Consider the following 18,876-nt stretch of genomic DNA (forward strand, 5'->3'; position numbering starts at 1 on the left):
CAAGTAAAGAGATGACTACTTGAAAAGGCTTAAGGATATGAATTGAAGATTACAACTAGGGATGTAAATGGATAATCGAAAATTCGAATTCGATCTGCATCCGTATCCGTTAGGGACACTTGTATTCGTTTAGACATTTTCGGGAAAAAATCTGACTAATCCAATAAAAATTTGTGCAGAAAAAAAATTCGAATACTTAATAATAAAAAATTATATAAATAATGATTTTTAGTGTTTTTGAAGATTCAATAGGTTCTAGAATACGAGGAAGAGAGAATCATGTATTCGATCAGAGAATATCCAGATCTGATCACATCTAATCCGTATCTGAGCCGAATCCGATCCGTTTACAAGCGAAATTACAACGCAAAAGGAAACCATGGAGATCTGGAGCAACATGTGAATCTTTTTTGTGATTGGATTTCAGCTGCCACATCTCAAATTCATAATCAAATGCCCCTTAAAAGACCAAACTTAGTTTGAAATCCACCAAAAGACCAAACTTGTTCCTACTCTTTCCTGACTGATGCCAATAGAAATGAAATAGATTTACAGAAAAACATATTTTTGCTATTTCCACTCTTAAAACTTTAATTTACAAAATCCACTTTCTTATACACCAAAACTGGTGCTCTGTACATGAAAGCAAAGAAAAGCTATCATGAATCTTCTTCGACCTTGGAACCCATTCGATACATCCTCTTCGGTGATCGTGTCTAACCTTCTTGGAGAATTAGATGATTTCTGGTGGGGAGAGATGTAGAGGGCTGGTACAACTTCTTCCATCCATGGCTGCGAAACGGATCTGTTCTCTCTTGCCATTTCTGTTAACTATGAAGATGATGAGTAGCTGAGAGTGCCCTTTCCTGCAAAGATCAGGAAAGATCTTTCTTGATCTGAGTTGGTTTTGAACCTTTGGGTGAGAATTAAAAGCAGGTTTCAAGATAAAGGGAGGATTAGAGATATGGACTTCTGAGAAATGTATTCTTGTGAATTGCCTTTATATAGACAGAGTTGGTGTAGGAAGCTAAATTGGTGGAGACACAAGATGGAAAATGAGTTTAAATTAATAGGTTTTGTAAAGGATAAGGTAAGGGTCGCTTGGACCATATCGATGCAGGGGAGGTTTTATTGAGGATTCTAATCAATGACGAAGAAGTCAGGAAGAAACTTCTTCAATTATTCTAAAAGGAAATAACGGGGAAAACACCCTTTTTCTAAAAGAAAGAGGCTGGAAAGATCTAGTATAATAAGGCGAATTTAATATTTTTACTTTTAAGGATAAGCTAAGTAGGGGATTGTCCCACATCGGGTGTGTGAGTGTGGGATCTTTATCCTTACAATTACACTGTTTGTACTTGACCTCAAGTACATCTAACAGAAGAGGTGAAAATGACTATCCTACCCCTTGCCCAAACACGTTGCCCGAGATGGGATCCACATGGGGTCCACCTCCTTCTATTAGATGTACTTGAGGTCAAGTACAGGCAGTGTAATTGAGAGGATAAAAATTCTTGTGGGATTACACTTTCATCAAAAATACAAAAAAGTAGGGGATTGTGGAAATTTTTATCCCCTCCAATTCGTTGCCGTGGGTGGTTATTTCCACTCCTATGTGAGGGATTGGAGGGAATTGGAGCGGGCGGGAATTGGAGGTGATAATGATTTGGGATCCTGGTCTTCAGGATTTATCTTGATCGATATCAATATGAATGGCCCTCAATCGGGTCAAATTGGATGGAATTGTCCTCGCTTTTTAATGAAAATCAGTTTTATTACCTTTTTTGTATCCTTGGGTTGTACTAGTGGATTGGTATTGGATTAGTCAAGAATCAGGATTGGCCTCAACCTCAACCGATACCAATTTGATTAAGATGAATCCACCAATCCGAGACCGATACTACATGGTCTGATCCACCTGACCATGTACCAAATTTGATAGGCTAATTCAATCATACCCTCTTGTATATTGGCATGCATTCATACATGACTATGGTACTCCAACCATAATTCACATTCTTTCTTTTTAGTGAAATAATTGCACATTCTTTCGTCGTTGTAAACTCCTGATCCGTGTGGGTTCATATGATCATGTTTGCTTTCTAATTTCACACAAATAAAGCATATTATCTAGAAAAACAAAAAAAAAAAATTTAAAGGACCATCAAGCACTATATGGTCCTTCATCTTCTTCTTTTAAACAACAAACAGATCTATTAGTGCTCCTCAATTTGTGCCCTTCATTATTCCCAAATTCCCATCTAGATAGACAACAAGGAATTCGTTAAGATATTCTTTCTTTACCGTGGGTACCGGCTCCTCTCCAGTGCATCCAGAGCTGGACCTCGTCCAGCATGGAGGCAGATGTCGCAAAAGTCTGGAATTTCCAGCTTTTTGGGCAGTGGTAGTCGCAAAAGTCTAGAATTTTGGGTCTCAAGGGTGCTTGGACAACGGGTTTTATCTTGATCCCTTGTTCTATTTGGCTTGAAAGGAATGCTAGAAGGTTTAATGGTGTTGCGAGAAGCTCCGGTCATATTTTTTGTTTAGTGTTGAGCGAACTTCGATTTGTGGCCCCAAGTTTCCAAGGTCGGGTTTCTTCAGTTGCTGATCTGCTTTGCGCTAGAAAGCTGAATATTCTTGCTCCCCAGGGTAGACCTTAAATCCATGTTTGAAATTTTTTGGTGCCCTCCCCAGTATGGCTGGTTCAAACTTAATATAGATGGTTGTTTTCTTGGGAAAGCGAGGGTAGGAGGGGTTATCAGAGATTGCAATGCCAAGGTTCTCTTCGTTCAGATCCTACCTCGGGGTCTTTACAAATTCTTTGGCGGAGTTTCAGGCTTTGGTTCTTGGTTTGGTGCTAGCTCAAGCTCTCCATATTCCTAAGCTTTGGATTGAGTGAAACTTTGCAGTTGTGGTTTTGTTGGTTTTGAAGCTAACGTTTCCGTCAGGTTGAGATACTCAAAATTCTTGAAATCTCGACCAAGATATAACGAGTTTTTGTAAATTGGTCAATACTAGTGATATACTGTAAGCTAGCACCCTAAGTGTCTATCTCTCTCTTCCTTCCTTTGAAATGACTCTTTTATCTCTTAAAGGGAGGAAGAGAGAGATATACACAAAGGGTGCTGCCATACCCAGCCTTTTCCCATTAGTTTATGGGGCACTGTTCTCTGTGCCGCAACGTAGCCTGTGCCAGACCTTTATCCCCTGAGGTTCGCTGATTGGTACGGTTGTGCGGTTCCTCTCATAGGGGGGCTGAAATGACCATTCCACTCCCTGACCGAACACATTGCCCGGATGGGGTCCACCCCCTTTAATTAGAGGCACTAGGGAACCGTACCAAACAGGGGAACCACAAGTGATAAAAATTCAGCCTATGTCCAGGCACATGGGGGTGGGCGCAATGACCACCCTGCCAACCTACACCGGCTACCCATGTGCCTGGGCGCAGGCTGCGCTATGTTTACATCTATTTATTAATTGTTCCACCTCTCTCCATTGAATGATGCCAATATAAAAGACAAGCGATTAACAAAGAAGAGATTTGCTATTTTCCACTCCTTTTAATATTTTAATTAACAAAATCTACTTTCTTTAATAGGGTGGCTCTTCATCTTTAGCCGTCCTCAATGTAAATTTTCGACACTAGAAGTGGTTCTCTGTATGTGAAAGCAAAAGAGAGAAATGAAAAGAAAAGACATTAAAGCTATTGTGAATCTTCTTCGACTTCGGAACTCATTTGGCACATCCTCCTCGGTGATTGTCTCTAGCCTCCTAAGAGAATTAGATGACTTCTGACGGGGAGCTATGTAGAGGGCTGGTGCAACTTCTATCCATGGCTGCGAAACTGATCTGCTCACTCTTGCCATTTCTGTGAACCTTTCCTGCGAAGACCTTTCTCAGAGTTGGTTTTGAGCCTTTTGAGTGAGAATTAAAAGAAGGTTTCAATGTTAGAGAGAGGATTAGAGATATGAACTTACTGAGAAATGTATACTGGGGAATGCCTTTATATAGAGAGAATGGGTAAAGAAAGCTAAGAAGGAGGGGGGGGGTACGTGGGTGGGTTTGGCAGGCAAAGCGATTTCGTTGGGGCTCCTAAATCATCTCAACAAGATTGAAAATTCCTTTTAACTGACAGGTTAAATAAATGGTAAGCGTAGCCTGGCTTTCTCTCCTTGGTCATATTGTTACTGGGGGAGGTTTTTTGAAGCTTTCTTCAGTTTCTTCTAGGCGAAATGACCAGAAAGACCTTTTTCTAGGTGAAAGAGGCTGGTAAGACTAAGTTTAGTAGGAGTTCGATTCCTCTGGACGTACCAATAGGTGAGCGTACATGTGAGAGCCAACCACCTGTCCTATTTTTATCATTCACAAGGGGAGGAGAGGTATTTATAGAAACAAAATTAAAATGTGATTGACTCTCACATGTACATTCACCTGTTGGTACATGCAGATGATCCATTCTCATTTAGTAGGGGGATTTTATATTTTTGTTTACTTTTAAGCTCTAAATTGGGATTATGTGGTGTTCCTGGAAAAATATCACCTCAATTTGCCTGCCCGTTAATTTCCTCAATTTCTTCTAATAGAGAAAGGTAGACCCCACTCTGGGTAGTGTGTTTGGGCAGGGGATAGGGTGGTCATTTTCACCCCCTATTAGATGGAATTGAGGAACTTGAGGGCAGGCAAATTGAGGGGATAAAGATCTGATGTTCCTCCAATCTCGTTGTTCCATTTTTGTGCGGCGGTTGGGAGAAGGCCCCAACAGATTTTACATTTAAATATTAGAAAAAGGAATGCTATCTGGTTGCGTGGCTCCTGCGGCATTTTCATTGGCCTCAATTCTGGTGCAGATTGATATGCGATTAGATAGCGATCTCTTACCCATATATTAATGGGGCAATTTCTTAAGGCAGTATTTGGTATGCATTCTTGGAATGCATTCTAAGTTGATTTTACATTCTTGGATGATAAGATAGTTGCTTTTATTGTGTGAGAATGCAAAATCAACCTTGAATGCAGTCCAAATACAACATATATTTACAAAACAAGTAAATTTAAAATAAAGTCAAATCTACTTGTTTTGTAATTAATTTTTTTATCTATTAGGTCTAAACAATTTTCTATAAGCATTGATATTATGATTTGATCATTTGAGCCGCTCGGCATTGATAGTTTGTTAAAGTGACACATGAGTGGCTCTTATTGCCACTAAATTAACCAAAACATGGGTTAATCCATATGGATCCACATAGATCCACACGTATCTGGTCGGACATATCCACTCCGTCACCTTATTTCCAACAATCCTTGAATACATTCATTCCTCTTCTTAGGTGATTAAAAGGTTAAGGGTAAATTACTCAGACCTCGCTTAATCTCTCTGACAAATATGCAACCCCCCTCCTCCTACGTTTCTGACAATTACTCAAATCTCTCTTACTTTTCAAAATTTGTTGCACTTAACCTAGTCTGTTAACGGTTTTAGTAAAATCTTATTGTGACCAAAATACCCTTTTAAAGACCAAAACTTTATCCTTCTTTCATCAAACTATGTTTTTTTACTTTTTCTAATGTAAAAAAGTGTGACCCACCACTACTGCATCCTCTTTTTCTTCTTCTTCGTCTCTTTCTCCCTTCGTCTTCTTCTACCACCGCTCCACTGTGCAGCCCACCGGCCACCACCACTGCAACCTCCGACCACCTCACTACTTGTCCAGGCTATCCATGTGTACTACCAGCAGTGGCAGCAAATCTCCAACCACCCCACATCAACGCACCCTTTCCCTTTTCCCTTTCTTCTTCTTCTTGTTGCTACAACCCCATCCAACCCCATTCCCGCAGGCCACAACCCCCCTTTCTGCTCTCAGTTTTCTTCTATCTTCTTCCTACAATCTCACCCCCCCCCCACCCATCTTCAACCCCATCCCTACAGGACGCAAAAGGTAACAAATAAACCCATTCCGCTAGTTTATGACTAACACTGTTAAAATCAAAAGGTAAAGTGACAAAAATGCCCCTCCAAGAAAAAAAAAAAAAAAAAAAAACCTACAACTTATCTTCCCCAAATCGATGGAAGATGAGTTGCAGGTATCCTTGTAGGTAACACCATGGAACCGATCCCGATTGGCTCTCCTTCCTTTCCCTCTTCCATTTGCTTTAGGTTTTAACCCATTTGTATCTGTGTTTCTAGCTTTTGCTTTTAACTTTACGATCAACTTTATTTCTGCTCAGAATCTAGGGTTTGTTAAATGTTACCGTCTTCAAAACTGCAGTTTAAGTTCAAAGAGTAATAACTAATGGGATTTTATGCTGCTTTGATTAGGTTAAAAAATTCTGGATTCGTGAGATGGAGTTGTCATTCACGCAAGGTCGTTGGAACTACGAACGATGGGGTGGATTTGATCCTGTATCGACCGCAAATGCGAAACCTCCCGGAGTTGAGTTGTGGGTTGTCTTCGATGTCCTCAAGATCAGGTCGATTCAACCTGGAAAAATCTGACCCACACCTTCTCGGGTCTCTTCTGTGCTTCAATTAACTTCTATGTCCGCACAATTTCCTCCCCATCTCCTTCTTCTCCTCCCGGATTTCCTCTTCTTCTTCCTAATCTTCTTCTATTTTTATTGCTCCACATTTCTTTGCACCACAGCCGACAATGGATTCCAGAGAGCTTGAAAAAAAATGATGGCAGCCAATGGATTCTGATTCTGTGTTGGGTTTGGAAAAATGAGAATAAAAGAAAAGAAATAGGGATCCAATGGTTATTGGGAGGGAAAATGGAAAAGGAAATCAAAGACATGATGGGATTAGAAATGATAGATTAGTTGAGGATGGGGTGTGGTCATGGCTGGAATTCAGATTGGGGTTTTGTTTAGACAAGGATGTGGGTTAGATTAGAAGTGAAAAGAAATGGAGAGGAGAATCGGTGATGGTGGGATGAGAAATAGGGATCCAATGGTTATTGGGAGGGAAAATGGAAAAGGAAATCAAAGACATGATGGGATCAGAAATGATAGATTAGTTGAGGATGGGGTGTGGTCATGGCTGGAATTCAGATTGGGGTTTTGTTTAGACAAGGATGTGGGTTAGATTAGAAGTGAAAAGAAATGGAGAGGAGAATCGGTGATGGTGGGATGAGGGTTTTTAGAATGAAAATGATAAAAAAAAAAAAATAATAAGGGTAATTTACACATACCACCCCTGAGGTTTAACGAAAGTATGATTTTACCTCCCAATTTTTGAAAGTTCTGCATACCCTCCTAAGGTTTTCAAACGTTAACAAATAAACCCATTCCGTTAGTTTATGACTAACAGTGTTAAAATCAAAGGGTAAAGTTACAAAAATACCCCTTCAAGAATAAAAAAAAAAAACCTGCAATTCATCTTCCCCAAGTCGATTGGGGAAGATGAGTTGCAAATATCCTTGAGTCTTGAATGTGCTAGGGTTTTGGTTCCGGAAATGGTGTTTTTGAATAAACTATCATGGCAAAGAACGACAATCGATCGCAGAAGCAAAAACGAATTGATTTCGGGGTTGATTCTTGGAATTGCTAAGCTTCCTCATACCGAAGAACTTTCCCCAGTTATATTCCTTATACTTGGCAGGTTGCTTCTCCTTATCTACCAGCTGCTGCAAAGGGTTTCTCATCACGTAATGTAAAGGGTTGATTAAGAATGGAATAGACAACCTCTCCCTCTCTGAGTTTACTAGAACCCTGTGCTCCACGCTCTCGTAAGTCGTAACTGTCATTGCTCCAGACCTGTTGAAGGTTGAAATCTACTTCCATTTAGCTACAATCTGTAGTTACAGTTGGTCATACATGCACACCCAAGAAAAAGGTCAAGAAGGAGAGAAACAATTTGTCATGTACATCACCTGAATAATTTCACCAACGTTGATGATATAAGAATCAGGGAATGGCTTCACCGTCACCCACTTACCATTCATCTTGCGCTTAATAGACTTTAAGATCGGACTGCCTGCATCTTCCTGCACAAGGACTGAGGAAATCGTCTGGATTTTCTCCAAGCTGTTCTCAGTTTCTGCTCTCTGCAACATCAGAAAAGGGGGAGAGGGGGAGAATGAAGGAAATCAACCCGAAAAAAGATCTAATCTCTAAGAAATAGAAGAAACCCAATTTGCAACTGAAACCAAAATCCTCAACCACACCTAAGAAATCCATATCAGTCATAATTTAACACCGGAAGCTCACCGGAGATGTTCCATTAGAAACCATGGATGGAGCAATCGAATAGCATATAATCTTAGACTTAAAAGATATATATATTTTTTTTGATAGGTATAGACTTAAAAGAAATTATTATGAAATTAGAGAATTATAAAGGAAAAATGTTCTGGCGGTGAAACGAGAGGAAACAGAGAGCTCTGTTTTGGCTTTCTCGTTGGAATATGTCAAGCAAGAGACATCTGACCAAGTCTCCGAGGATGATTAGACAGATTTTCCAACCGAAACCAAAGCTTTCCCAACGGAATCCTGAGGAATCTCATCCATATCCGACCATATCTCCGTCAAGTTTTTCTTGGATATCACGATATAGAAAATCGGTCAAATGAAAATATCATATTTGTCGATATCGTGAGATATCGGAGATATCGAAATCCGTGAGATATCGACAATATCTCGATATCTCGGAGATATCGACGAAATATGTTTTTGGCTTAAAGTGTCACGTGAAGGGGGTTATACAATTTCGTAAATTTCGGTCCATATTTCACCGAGAGCTGCATTTGCTAAGGAATTTCAATCTTTTGCCTATTCTTCCACTCTTCCAAGCTCTCATCCAACACTCTAGCCATTGTTCAAGCACATTGTTGTCGGATTTTCCCGGTAAACTCATCGGAGGGTCATCTAAACTCATCATCCAAGCTTTTTTCCACTATTTAAGGTAAATTCTATTCCTCTAAAACTATTTTTTGAAAAGACTATGTACAAATTTTGTTGGATGGTGATGATATTAATATATGTTGACACCGAGGCCATCTATAGCCTCACAAAGAAATTTTTTTCCATATGTATTTTTTTTTTTTTTCTGGTTTTAAAATTCATTTTCCTACAATTAAAACAGGAAATAATTAGGGTAATATGACTTAGATGGTAAAGAATTAAATATATGTTAGACACCAATGGCCGATCTACGGCTTCACGGTGTCGGATTTATTTTTCTCGCTCTTAAATAATTATTTTAATTTTCGCACATACCACTCCATTGGCATCGGATTATGGTGCATCACAACCTTACGATGGATATAGATATGGATCATCATCATATGGGCGCTTAGTGGGGTAGGGACTATGACTACATCCCCACCCCAGGGACATACTAGATCATCTTTTGTAAATAACATCTTTGCATACCCTAGCGGACCTAACTACCAACCTCACACACCATACATGCAGCCAATGCCATCGCCTCTTGCGCGGCGCCAACATCATATCACACGTGGATCATCTTCTTCACGGATCGGATCGATTGGTAACCCTAGTTTATATCCTAGGATAGGTTACCTACAAGATGTTGATGATTCCATTTACGTGACACTTGTGGATGACTACACTCGCTTTCTTCTCCGATTCTATACCGTGGTCCACATATGTCCTTCAAACAGAGAGCAATGGACGTCGACTCAGAGGCATGAGTGGGATTGATCCAGGAGGCACAAGAACTACTATTAGCAGTTTAGCACTTGTAATTTGTAACTTAAGTTGTGATTTCATTGATCTATGAACTTGTGAGTTGTGACTTGCGAGTTGCGAGTCTTGTGACTTACTAACTTTGACACTTAGTGTATTGCCTTTAAGGCTTTAAGCGAGTTATTGAATATTATGGAGTTTATGAGAATCATGGCACTCATCAATGTGTATTGGCTTTAACTTGATATGTGATGAAGTTAAATACTATTATTAAATATTAACTCGCCTAATCTATGTGTATTTAACTATTTATACATTAGGGTCGGTGACCGTATGTCAATCAAGGGTGCAAGCCCAAAACACCAATTTGAATTCACATTTTTACAATTTTATAGTTTAAATGTGTTTATTAAGCTTAAATAAGGCTGTCCATGAAGTTTCAGGCCTAGATATGGCCAAAAACCCCGAGATGGACCCCGAAATATTGCAGAAAAATGCAATATTTCGGTCATATTCGCGATATCTCGGATATTTCGGATATCTCGGTAGGCCCGAGATACCGATATATCGCGAGATATAGTACTATGATCCGAGCATATCTCCGTCGAGTTTTTCTTGCGATGATCAAAAGCTAAAGAGGAAGAATCAATTCGTTTTTGCTTTTGCGATCAATTCTCGTTCTTTGCCATGATAGTTTATTCAAAAACGCCATTTCTGGAACCAAAACCCTAGCACATTCAAGACTTAAGGATATCTGCAACTCATCTTCCCCAATCGATTTGGGGAAGATGAGTTGCAGGTTTTTTTTTCTTTTTCTTGAAGGGGTATTTTTGTAACTTTACCCTTTGATTTTAACACTGTTAGTCATAAACTAATGGAATGGGTTTATTTGTTAACGTTTGTAAACCTTAGGGGGGGTACGCAGAATTTTCAAAAATTGGGGGGTAAAATCATACTTTCTTTAAACCTCAGGGGTGGTATGTGTAAATTACCCAAAAAATAAATAGAAAAGATGTATTTGCTTTTGGGCTTGGAATCATCTACTGCTTATGCTTCTCCACATTGGGGTTTTCGACCGTTCTCGGGTACCCTTAGATATGGTGCTCTGCCACGGGAGGTTGTTTTTACAGAGAACCTAACTCCCTGGTTGAAGTTGCTCCCTTGTTGAGATAAAGCTGGGCTTGCTGTTCTAATGGACAGACCTTCTATCTATAGCCTGCAACTCATCTTTCTCCAATCGATTTGGGGAAGATGAGTTGCAGGTTTTTTTTTTTTTGAAGGGGCATTTTTGTCACTTTAACTTTTGATTTTAACAGTGTTAGTCATGAACTGACGGAATGGATTTATTTGTTACCGTTTGTAAACCTCAGGGGAGTACGCAAAATTTTCCAAAACTGGAGGGTAAAATCATCCTTTCGTCAAACCTCAGGGGTGGTATGTGTAAATTACCCCTTTTTTTTCTGGTTTTTGAAACCGTTTAGTTAAACGGTTTGCTTTCGGATTTCTACCGTTAAGCATGCTTACGGAATCGAACCGTTTAACACCCTTAATCCCAACACCATCTTTCTCTTCTTATTTTTTGGGGTAGATACCATCTTCTCACTAATAAAAATACTATAACCCACTACAGTGACCATTGGTTGGCAAACTCCTTTTAAGAGAGAGAGATTTCACCAAAAGTTCATTAATGTTTCAACTATGTTATGAGTTACAATTGTATGATTTTTGTCCATCTCCATTTTTTTTAAGAAGAAAAAGGTCTGGACAGCTTCATTGGAGATGTGCCACACCAATTTATATCTCTTAATTAATCTCTGTATGTAATAAGTGAGATTAAGAAAGAAAAAGAAGACTCATTACTATGTACCTTCTATATCATCCATTACCTCCTCCTCGACTCGTCTCCAAAGTCGGGCAATTAGATGGTTTCTGTGGAGATATGAAAGGATCTGGTTTGACCTCCATCCATGTTTGCCACAACCTGGCCTTTATTGCCATTTCTATGACAGGAAATGTTATCTTCACTTATGAGAATGGTTCTTTCTCCTCTCTACTCTTAAGGAGAGAATAAGACTTGAGAGATGAGCTTGCTGCTAAAGCTTGAAAGGTCTCAGAATTCATAGTAGGACAAGAGATATATGGGCTAAGTGAAAGAGGAGCCTTTTATAGAGAAGAGAAGGAAAGAGTGTTGTTAGAAGCAAAGAAAAATATATTTCATATCTCAATGTTGTTTGTGCAGTCAAGACTCATCACTGTGTTACCAAAATACTCATGGGCACATCATTGTTCCATGTTTATTGTTGGACACGATAAATTAATGGATGAGATTTTTTTTTTTTTGGATAGGTCTTACTCTATTCTATTCTATTAGGGTGGAGAGATGTGAACTAGAAAGATTGAACCCACACCACATGCTACCAAGTGCGCTAGACACTTGTTCACAATGGATGAGATTAACCCTAGTCTCCGTCGTCGTCAAATGACGCCGTGCATCGTCTCCTTTGTCTCAGAGAATTAGAGAGATACACAGATAAGAGGACCCAAAGAGGAGAGCGTGAGAGCGCTCAGATGAGCTAGCTAGCGGTGGTTCTGTAACCAAAGAAGAAAGCCCTCGTTCTGGAAATGGGAAAACCGAAAATCAGTGAAGTCGAAACACAAAGGCTAAAAGCCTAAAACGGTAAAATGACTAAATTCAGTGCTAAAATCAGGGTCGGGCTCAGCCCAAGGTTTCAACCCTAGCCCGGCCCAATCCTGACACTGGGCCTGAAAAATCGAACACTAACCTGCCCTCAGGATTGAAAAATTTGGCTCAGACCCTGTTTGGGCTCAAGGCAGGTCAGGGTTCACAGGGTCAAACTTGCACCTCTACGGGATCATCAGATGTGTCGATTTGTCCAAGGTAGATCCCAAATATTGATCAATCCAAGGTTAAAAAAGTAATAGAAATTGATTTTTTTATTAAAAAATAAGGACAATTCCATCTACTCCGAACCGATTCAAGCTAGGCACTCCAGATCCGTATCGGATCAATATCGGCTGAGACTTTGAGACCAATCCAAACAAATCTGATGTGCAGGTGTGGAAAGAATAAAGATGTTCACTGCTATATGTGAGACATGTTTAAGGAACGAAATTATCAGCAATGACTAGAGATGATTTTAACAATATATTTTAATCGGGCTTAGTCCCTTATTAATGACTTTAAATCTTTAGTTATTAAACAGAAAACTACCCAAGACAAATTGGATTAGGGAAATCAATTAAAATGGGGTAAAATATTAATCCAGACACTAATAAAACAAACAAGATAACCAACCATCAAAGTAGGAACTATGTATCGTTATTAACTGCACTCACTGCTACAACAAAAGTTGAACTCCCTAAGCGCAAAATCAAGAATCACTATATCGATCCTTACAAGAAATTAATCTCCAAGTAGAAGATTATACAAACTTCAACTCTGTTAACGAACTACTAACCTTCCCTAAACGCTACTGATCACTTCTTTACTCCTTAATCCTAATAATGAATGAATGAATCCTCATATACACAACTACTGTCTACTGTATGAATGATCACTTGCTAAGCTGATCGAGATGGACATGCATCATATTGGGTCGTCATTGTCAAGCACAGGTGGGCTTAGTCGGAGGCGTTTGCGTGCGAATTCACAAAGTTCAGGATCCGGAGGTGGAGGAGCTGCTGTGGCGACTACTGGTTCAGGAGCGGCACCATCTGGAGGAAGAGGAGATCTCTTGAGTACAGAGAAACAGAATCCTCTGGTGGAAGGGTCCCATAACATCCCGATCAGATCCCCTGTTCGAAGCTCTCTCCTCTTCACAAATTCCTTAATCCAATTCAAACCAAGCTTGTAAGAGTGGTTGCTGTTCCACTTCTTGAAGCTCAGCAAATGGCGTGTGCCTGTATCCAAGTCATAAACCCAGACATTGAGTCCTCTAAAGCTCTGTACCACACCATGGATTTCGCAAGGATTTAGGAATGGAAGGACATGCTTCTCCACCTGATCGCTTGGCAATATAATTCTGCTAAGATGATAGAGATCACTGGCCGTGAGATTTTTCTTGACAATCCATGGATCCCTGTACAACTTCAACTCCAATGGATCCTCCTCCTTCTGCTCCTCTCCATCTCTCCTTTTCTTCAGTACTTTCATCTTTCCTCTTTCCTCTCAGCAAGAGAAAGGAAACGCAAGAACACCAGAAACCGATTACGATCAGAATTCAGAGAAATTGAAATTAAAGTAGAGATGAGAAATGGGTAACTGAAATGGTTGAGGGATCGAATGGGTACGTATTATTTATAGAAGTAACTGAGGCGCTCTCTCTCTCTCTCGCTCAGGTGACTTAAACACTACCAATACTAATCTGAATAGGAAACACCAAGGAGTTACTTACTAATTTGGAATGACGAAGTTTCTGATCGGTCCTCTTTGATTTGTTTCTAAAAATGAATCCTATTCAAATTTTGATTGCAGAGTTCGTTGGAAGGGCAGATTCGGGCAGATTATTTGCTTAACCTCCAAGCACTAACGGTCATATTTGAATTTTGTTGGGAAGGAGATCTCGTTTAACTTCCGCGGGCAACAAGGACCGCTCAATCTTTAAAGCATGCCTCTCCCTGATTCTTCTTATCAATGTGCAGCTGGTTTTTCAATAATAATAAAAAAATCCAACCGATTTTTATTGAGTAACTAATTAGTTAATGTGTCCATTGAGAGCCGGACCTAGCATTAACATCCAGATCTTTATTCCCTCCAAGTCCTTGCCCAACCTAGGTCCTTGTCCAACCTAGTTCCCCGATGCCTCTAACAAGGGGGATGTAATGATCATTCTACCCCTGCTCACACACTCTGCTCAGGTGGGGTTCACCCGCCTTATTAGAGAGGTACTGGAGAACTGGGCCGAGTAAGAAATTGGACGAGATAATTTTCCACTAACATCATGGGTTGGGCTAAAGCTTGAGTTTGGGAATGACCCAATAGGTGGTGCTAATTGGTAGAGCAGGTTTTCCCTGACGAGCCTAATCGATCATGGTTTTAGTGCATTGTACCAGATCGGTATCGATCATCTTCAAATCCGATACGATACTAATACAGATTGGCATAGATAGGCCTGTATCGGGCACGTTTGCTTTTGATTTTCCTTAAAAAAATTGGGTTATTTTTTTTTTTTCTCTTTTATCTATCGTCCGTACTATTTCACCAATACAGTATCCACATGGTATCGAGATTGGCGGCTATCGAAAGTAGGGATCAACTACCCCCATGGGGAACAGTAGGGACAGATCTAAACCCTCCATGGGGTCTGGGACCCACCTCTAGGGTGTGGGACCCATGCCCCATGGAGGGTTCAAATCAGTTCCCTTCGTCTCCAAGTGGGGAGAAGATCCGGACTCAGTTAGTGGAGTTTGATTCTTCGTAGGAACAAAAAAAGAAAGTTTAGCTATCACTATGCCGATCAAGTGGTGAGAGAACACGAGCCTTAGTGGGTTACAACAACTTTCATCTTAATATTCCACTTTGACTGGGTCTCATGCCACATATTAATCATTCAACAGTGGGCTATTTTTATACATATGAGATGCTTCTCTACTACTCTGGATCCGAATAGACCTGATGGAGTAATAGGTCATCCACCTGTCTCATTTTCTCTTCTGGTGGTAATACTTTGATCAGTGTTGCTTGACTGCTCTGACATGTGTTTTTTGAAAAAATTTTAAGATTCTTTTTGGCGGGGTTTCCCTAGCTTTCTCAAGAAGCTTTATGGAGTGCTTTCAAGAGCGCACCACGTCGTCAATTCACCTTGAAGATTGGAAGGGTCACCTGGAGAATTGTGAAATCGTGAGATTTTGGACCATCCGTTTAAGAGAACTTGAGCCTTTCATGCTCCTATATAAGTGATGACCAGCCTTCAGTCTTTCTACTTTCGCTTAGGGGCATCAATCGGTCAGTTTGGACCAGCTTCAGTTTGATTTCATCGATTTCAGTGTGAGAATGCGTGAATCCAAAACATGATCCATTAAGGGTGTAGCGGTTTAGGTTTGGATTCGGTTTCATATCGGTTTCTTTTATCAGTTTGGTTTTAGTTTGCCATGTAAATATATCCAAATGTATTAAAAAACATGTTTTTTATTTTTTAATGAATTTCAGGTTGGTACAGTTTCTAATCGGGTTATATTGGTTTCGACCCGGTTTGGTTTCAGTGCCACAAAATCTCAATCCGAAACATGGTTCTATAAGCTCATATCGGTTTCGGTTCGACTTGATTTCGGTTTCACTAGTTCGAGCTATATTTTGACACCCCTACTTTTGCTACTTTTGATTTTTCAAGAGAGGTCGTCTCCGAATCTTCTTGGCTCTTTCTCGTTAGTTAAGAGTGGTGCCTTCGAAAGCTTTCACTTTGGCCCAGTCACCTCGACAATCCACATATAAAGGGAAATCATTTTGAATGTTCCACCACAGATTTGGCCAGGGACACAATCAGACCTATGTCCCAATGCAGGCGGGGCCCACATAATTAGGGTTTAATGACATGGTGGCCAAACAATACAGGATTCGAATAAAATTTTAGGACATGCTTTAAAATCAATAAAAAAAATTCTATTCGAAGAGTTCCAACCCATTCTGACAATGTTTGGCCCTCCAGTCATTACAAAGGAAAATGTTCATTTTTCGCAATGCAAAATCTTGGGGAATATTTTGGGGTCCAATTACTAGCAGTTGGGAGGGAGATGTTTTGGAGTGACAAAATTCAATATCTACAGCCTTCTCATGGTGTTTTCCCATTTTAATGATTTTTTTTGGATTTGAAATTTTTGTAGGTTTGTTTTTGTAGTAGGAAGTTTTCATTGACACCCTCGACCGAATGGACTTGTCATCAACGCTCTTGATTAAGCGACTTAGTTACTAGCACTGTTGACCGAGTGACAGTACAGTAGACAATCATGATCATGCGACGACATTAGTAGTACTTCTGCCCAAGTGTCACACTTTTGTTTCTGGCCAAGTGGTGACTTTCTTTCCTTGTTCCTTGGGGTTATAGTTCTTGTAAAAACTGGCAGTCCAAGTGTCACACTACTATGGCTGAGTATGCTATGGGTCCTGGTTGTCAGTCTAGATGTTGTGAAGTTATGGTACCTGTCACTTCAATGTCATCGAAGCCGTCAGTACGAACACATATGCACTTACTTGGGCTAATTGACATATGCCACGTCCTCAGGTGCGTTGCTTGGAGTAGGAGAACGAAAAGGTGTCTTTTTAATTTTGATATCCATCCTTTCATGCTTGCGTCTGTTCATTTCGTGGGCGCAAATTTTATGGAGCATTTATTGCTCCATTCCTTACCTTCTCCGCTTTACTTTCCTTTTAAAATCCTCTTCTGCTTCATTCTCTTTTCCTTTGCTTTTTCTATGTTTTTTCTCCAAGTTCTACAACTCTTTGCGCTTCTAGGGTGGCCTTCATTGTGCATGTGTCCCATGTGCTAGGGTTCCTCTAGGCTTTGTCAAGCTTTTCACGTCGCCCACCTTTCTCTACAAACTCAACCAGTAAGATTTCCATCACTCCTCTTTCAGTTTCTATAATTTTATGTTTCTGTTTCGCTTTTATCTTGGTGTAGATGACTTCTTCCTCATCTTCCTCCTCTTCTTCCCATCATATTCTTCGTGTATACTACCCTTCACATGCGACTGTGATAGCCTCTGCCAATAGATTGACATACCCTGGCGGAGGTTTAATCCTTCCTCGAGATCCGGAGGCCGTAATTCTTGAGTTTAGGGAGGTTCTGCCCCCCTCAAGGAGCGCGGTAGCTGTAGGCGCACCAAGCTTGGTTGTGCCTGGCGCCACCAGGGGGATCGGTGTCGTGCTTGCCACTAATGTTCCCTAGGCGGCCTTGGACTATCTCAGCTTCTTCGAGGAAAGGGATTTGTCGAATTATAGGGATAGGTATGACCTACCTTCCAGTGTCGTTCTCAATTAAGCTCCCTAGGTCTGGGGAATCTGCGGAGTATGCATGTACTCTATCAGTGGAAGAGATGTGTCTGTTCAAGGGTTTGAGATTTCCGATTGGGGATGCCATTCAGGGTTTCTTAGGTGAGTTGTTTGACCATTTATAGGTAGCCCCCATCCAGATCATCCCTAAATCTTGGCAAAGTGTCTTAGGATTCATGCTTCTTGTCATGAACCTAGACCCTCCCCTCTCCTTTTTGCTTTTTCATCATCTCTACCATCTCCAATCCCAGCAAGGGAGGGGATGGTATAGCCTAAGCCAACGTTCTGGCGTTCATCATGTTGTTGGGTTCAACACCTCGGTCAAGGGGTGGAAAAACCAGTTCTTTTTTGCCTTTGGGTTGGAGGGTCTTTTGATCGAGAACATCTGGTGTGAGCCCGTGATCAAGGTAGTGAATGCCAAGATTCCTCTTAGTCATCACCCTTCGCTTGATGAAAATAGCACCTCCATTCGAAGTTTTTTACTTAACAAACGAGGGGCTTCTATTCCGTCATGGGCTTAGTCCTGGTCATCTTTGCATTTTTCTTTTTGTCGCCTTAAAATCGTTATCTGATTGAGTAACCCTTTTTCTTCTGTCTTTTCAGTGCAATTCAACGATGCGGATATCCAGGCTGCCCTAAATGTTCACTATGCTCGTCACGTTCCTCGGTCTGTACCCGATGTTGTGGCGAGCTTAGCCGTTTGGTCCAAGGTCCCTTCCTGACCCAAAGCTCAACAAGCAAAGAAGAGGAAGAGGACTAAGGGATCTACCTCCCAGAGGGCGAGTCGTTCCTCGGCTGGTGCTTTTCGGGTTGCGTCATCTGTTGGTGCAATCACAGATTTACTAGTTGGGGACCTGACAAATGTTCGTCGAGAGAAGAGATAGTGGATGTGGAGCCGTCATTGGCTGATCTGATCGGTGCTCCGATCGATCCTCCCCCAAATGATGCCCTCCACCTGGCCACGAATCCTCCCATAGCTCCATCTGCTAGCGAAAGTGGTTTGGGAGACACCCTTCTTCCCCTCGAGGATCAAGAAAATGACCTGCTGGTCGATGCACCTGCTCCCGCTATTCCTGACTGGGGACTCTCTGTAAGAGATAGCATTTTTTAGCATACCGGGGAGGGGGTGAAGTGGACAAAGGGCTATGTCCTTCCGTCCGATTGGGAGGATCTGAAGCGAAATCTTCTCATGGTGGTTGCTAAACATGGAAGAGTCTACA

At 40.8% G+C, this 18,876-nt stretch overlaps 1 long non-coding RNA gene across 1 annotated transcript; it reads left to right on the top strand.

Moving 5' to 3' along the window:
• Positions 1 to 668: 668 nt before the first annotated feature.
• LOC122640609 lies at positions 669 to 18,250 on the top strand. The gene is made up of 4 exons (XR_006329706.1): positions 669 to 826; positions 2,910 to 2,914; positions 9,300 to 9,303; positions 18,234 to 18,250. It is a non-coding gene; the product is annotated as an uncharacterized LOC122640609 (long non-coding RNA).
• The last annotated feature ends 626 nt before the right edge of the window (positions 18,251 to 18,876 follow it).

Source organism: Telopea speciosissima, chromosome 9, assembly GCF_018873765.1.
Source record: "Telopea speciosissima isolate NSW1024214 ecotype Mountain lineage chromosome 9, Tspe_v1, whole genome shotgun sequence".
NCBI lineage: Eukaryota > Viridiplantae > Streptophyta > Magnoliopsida > Proteales > Proteaceae > Telopea > Telopea speciosissima.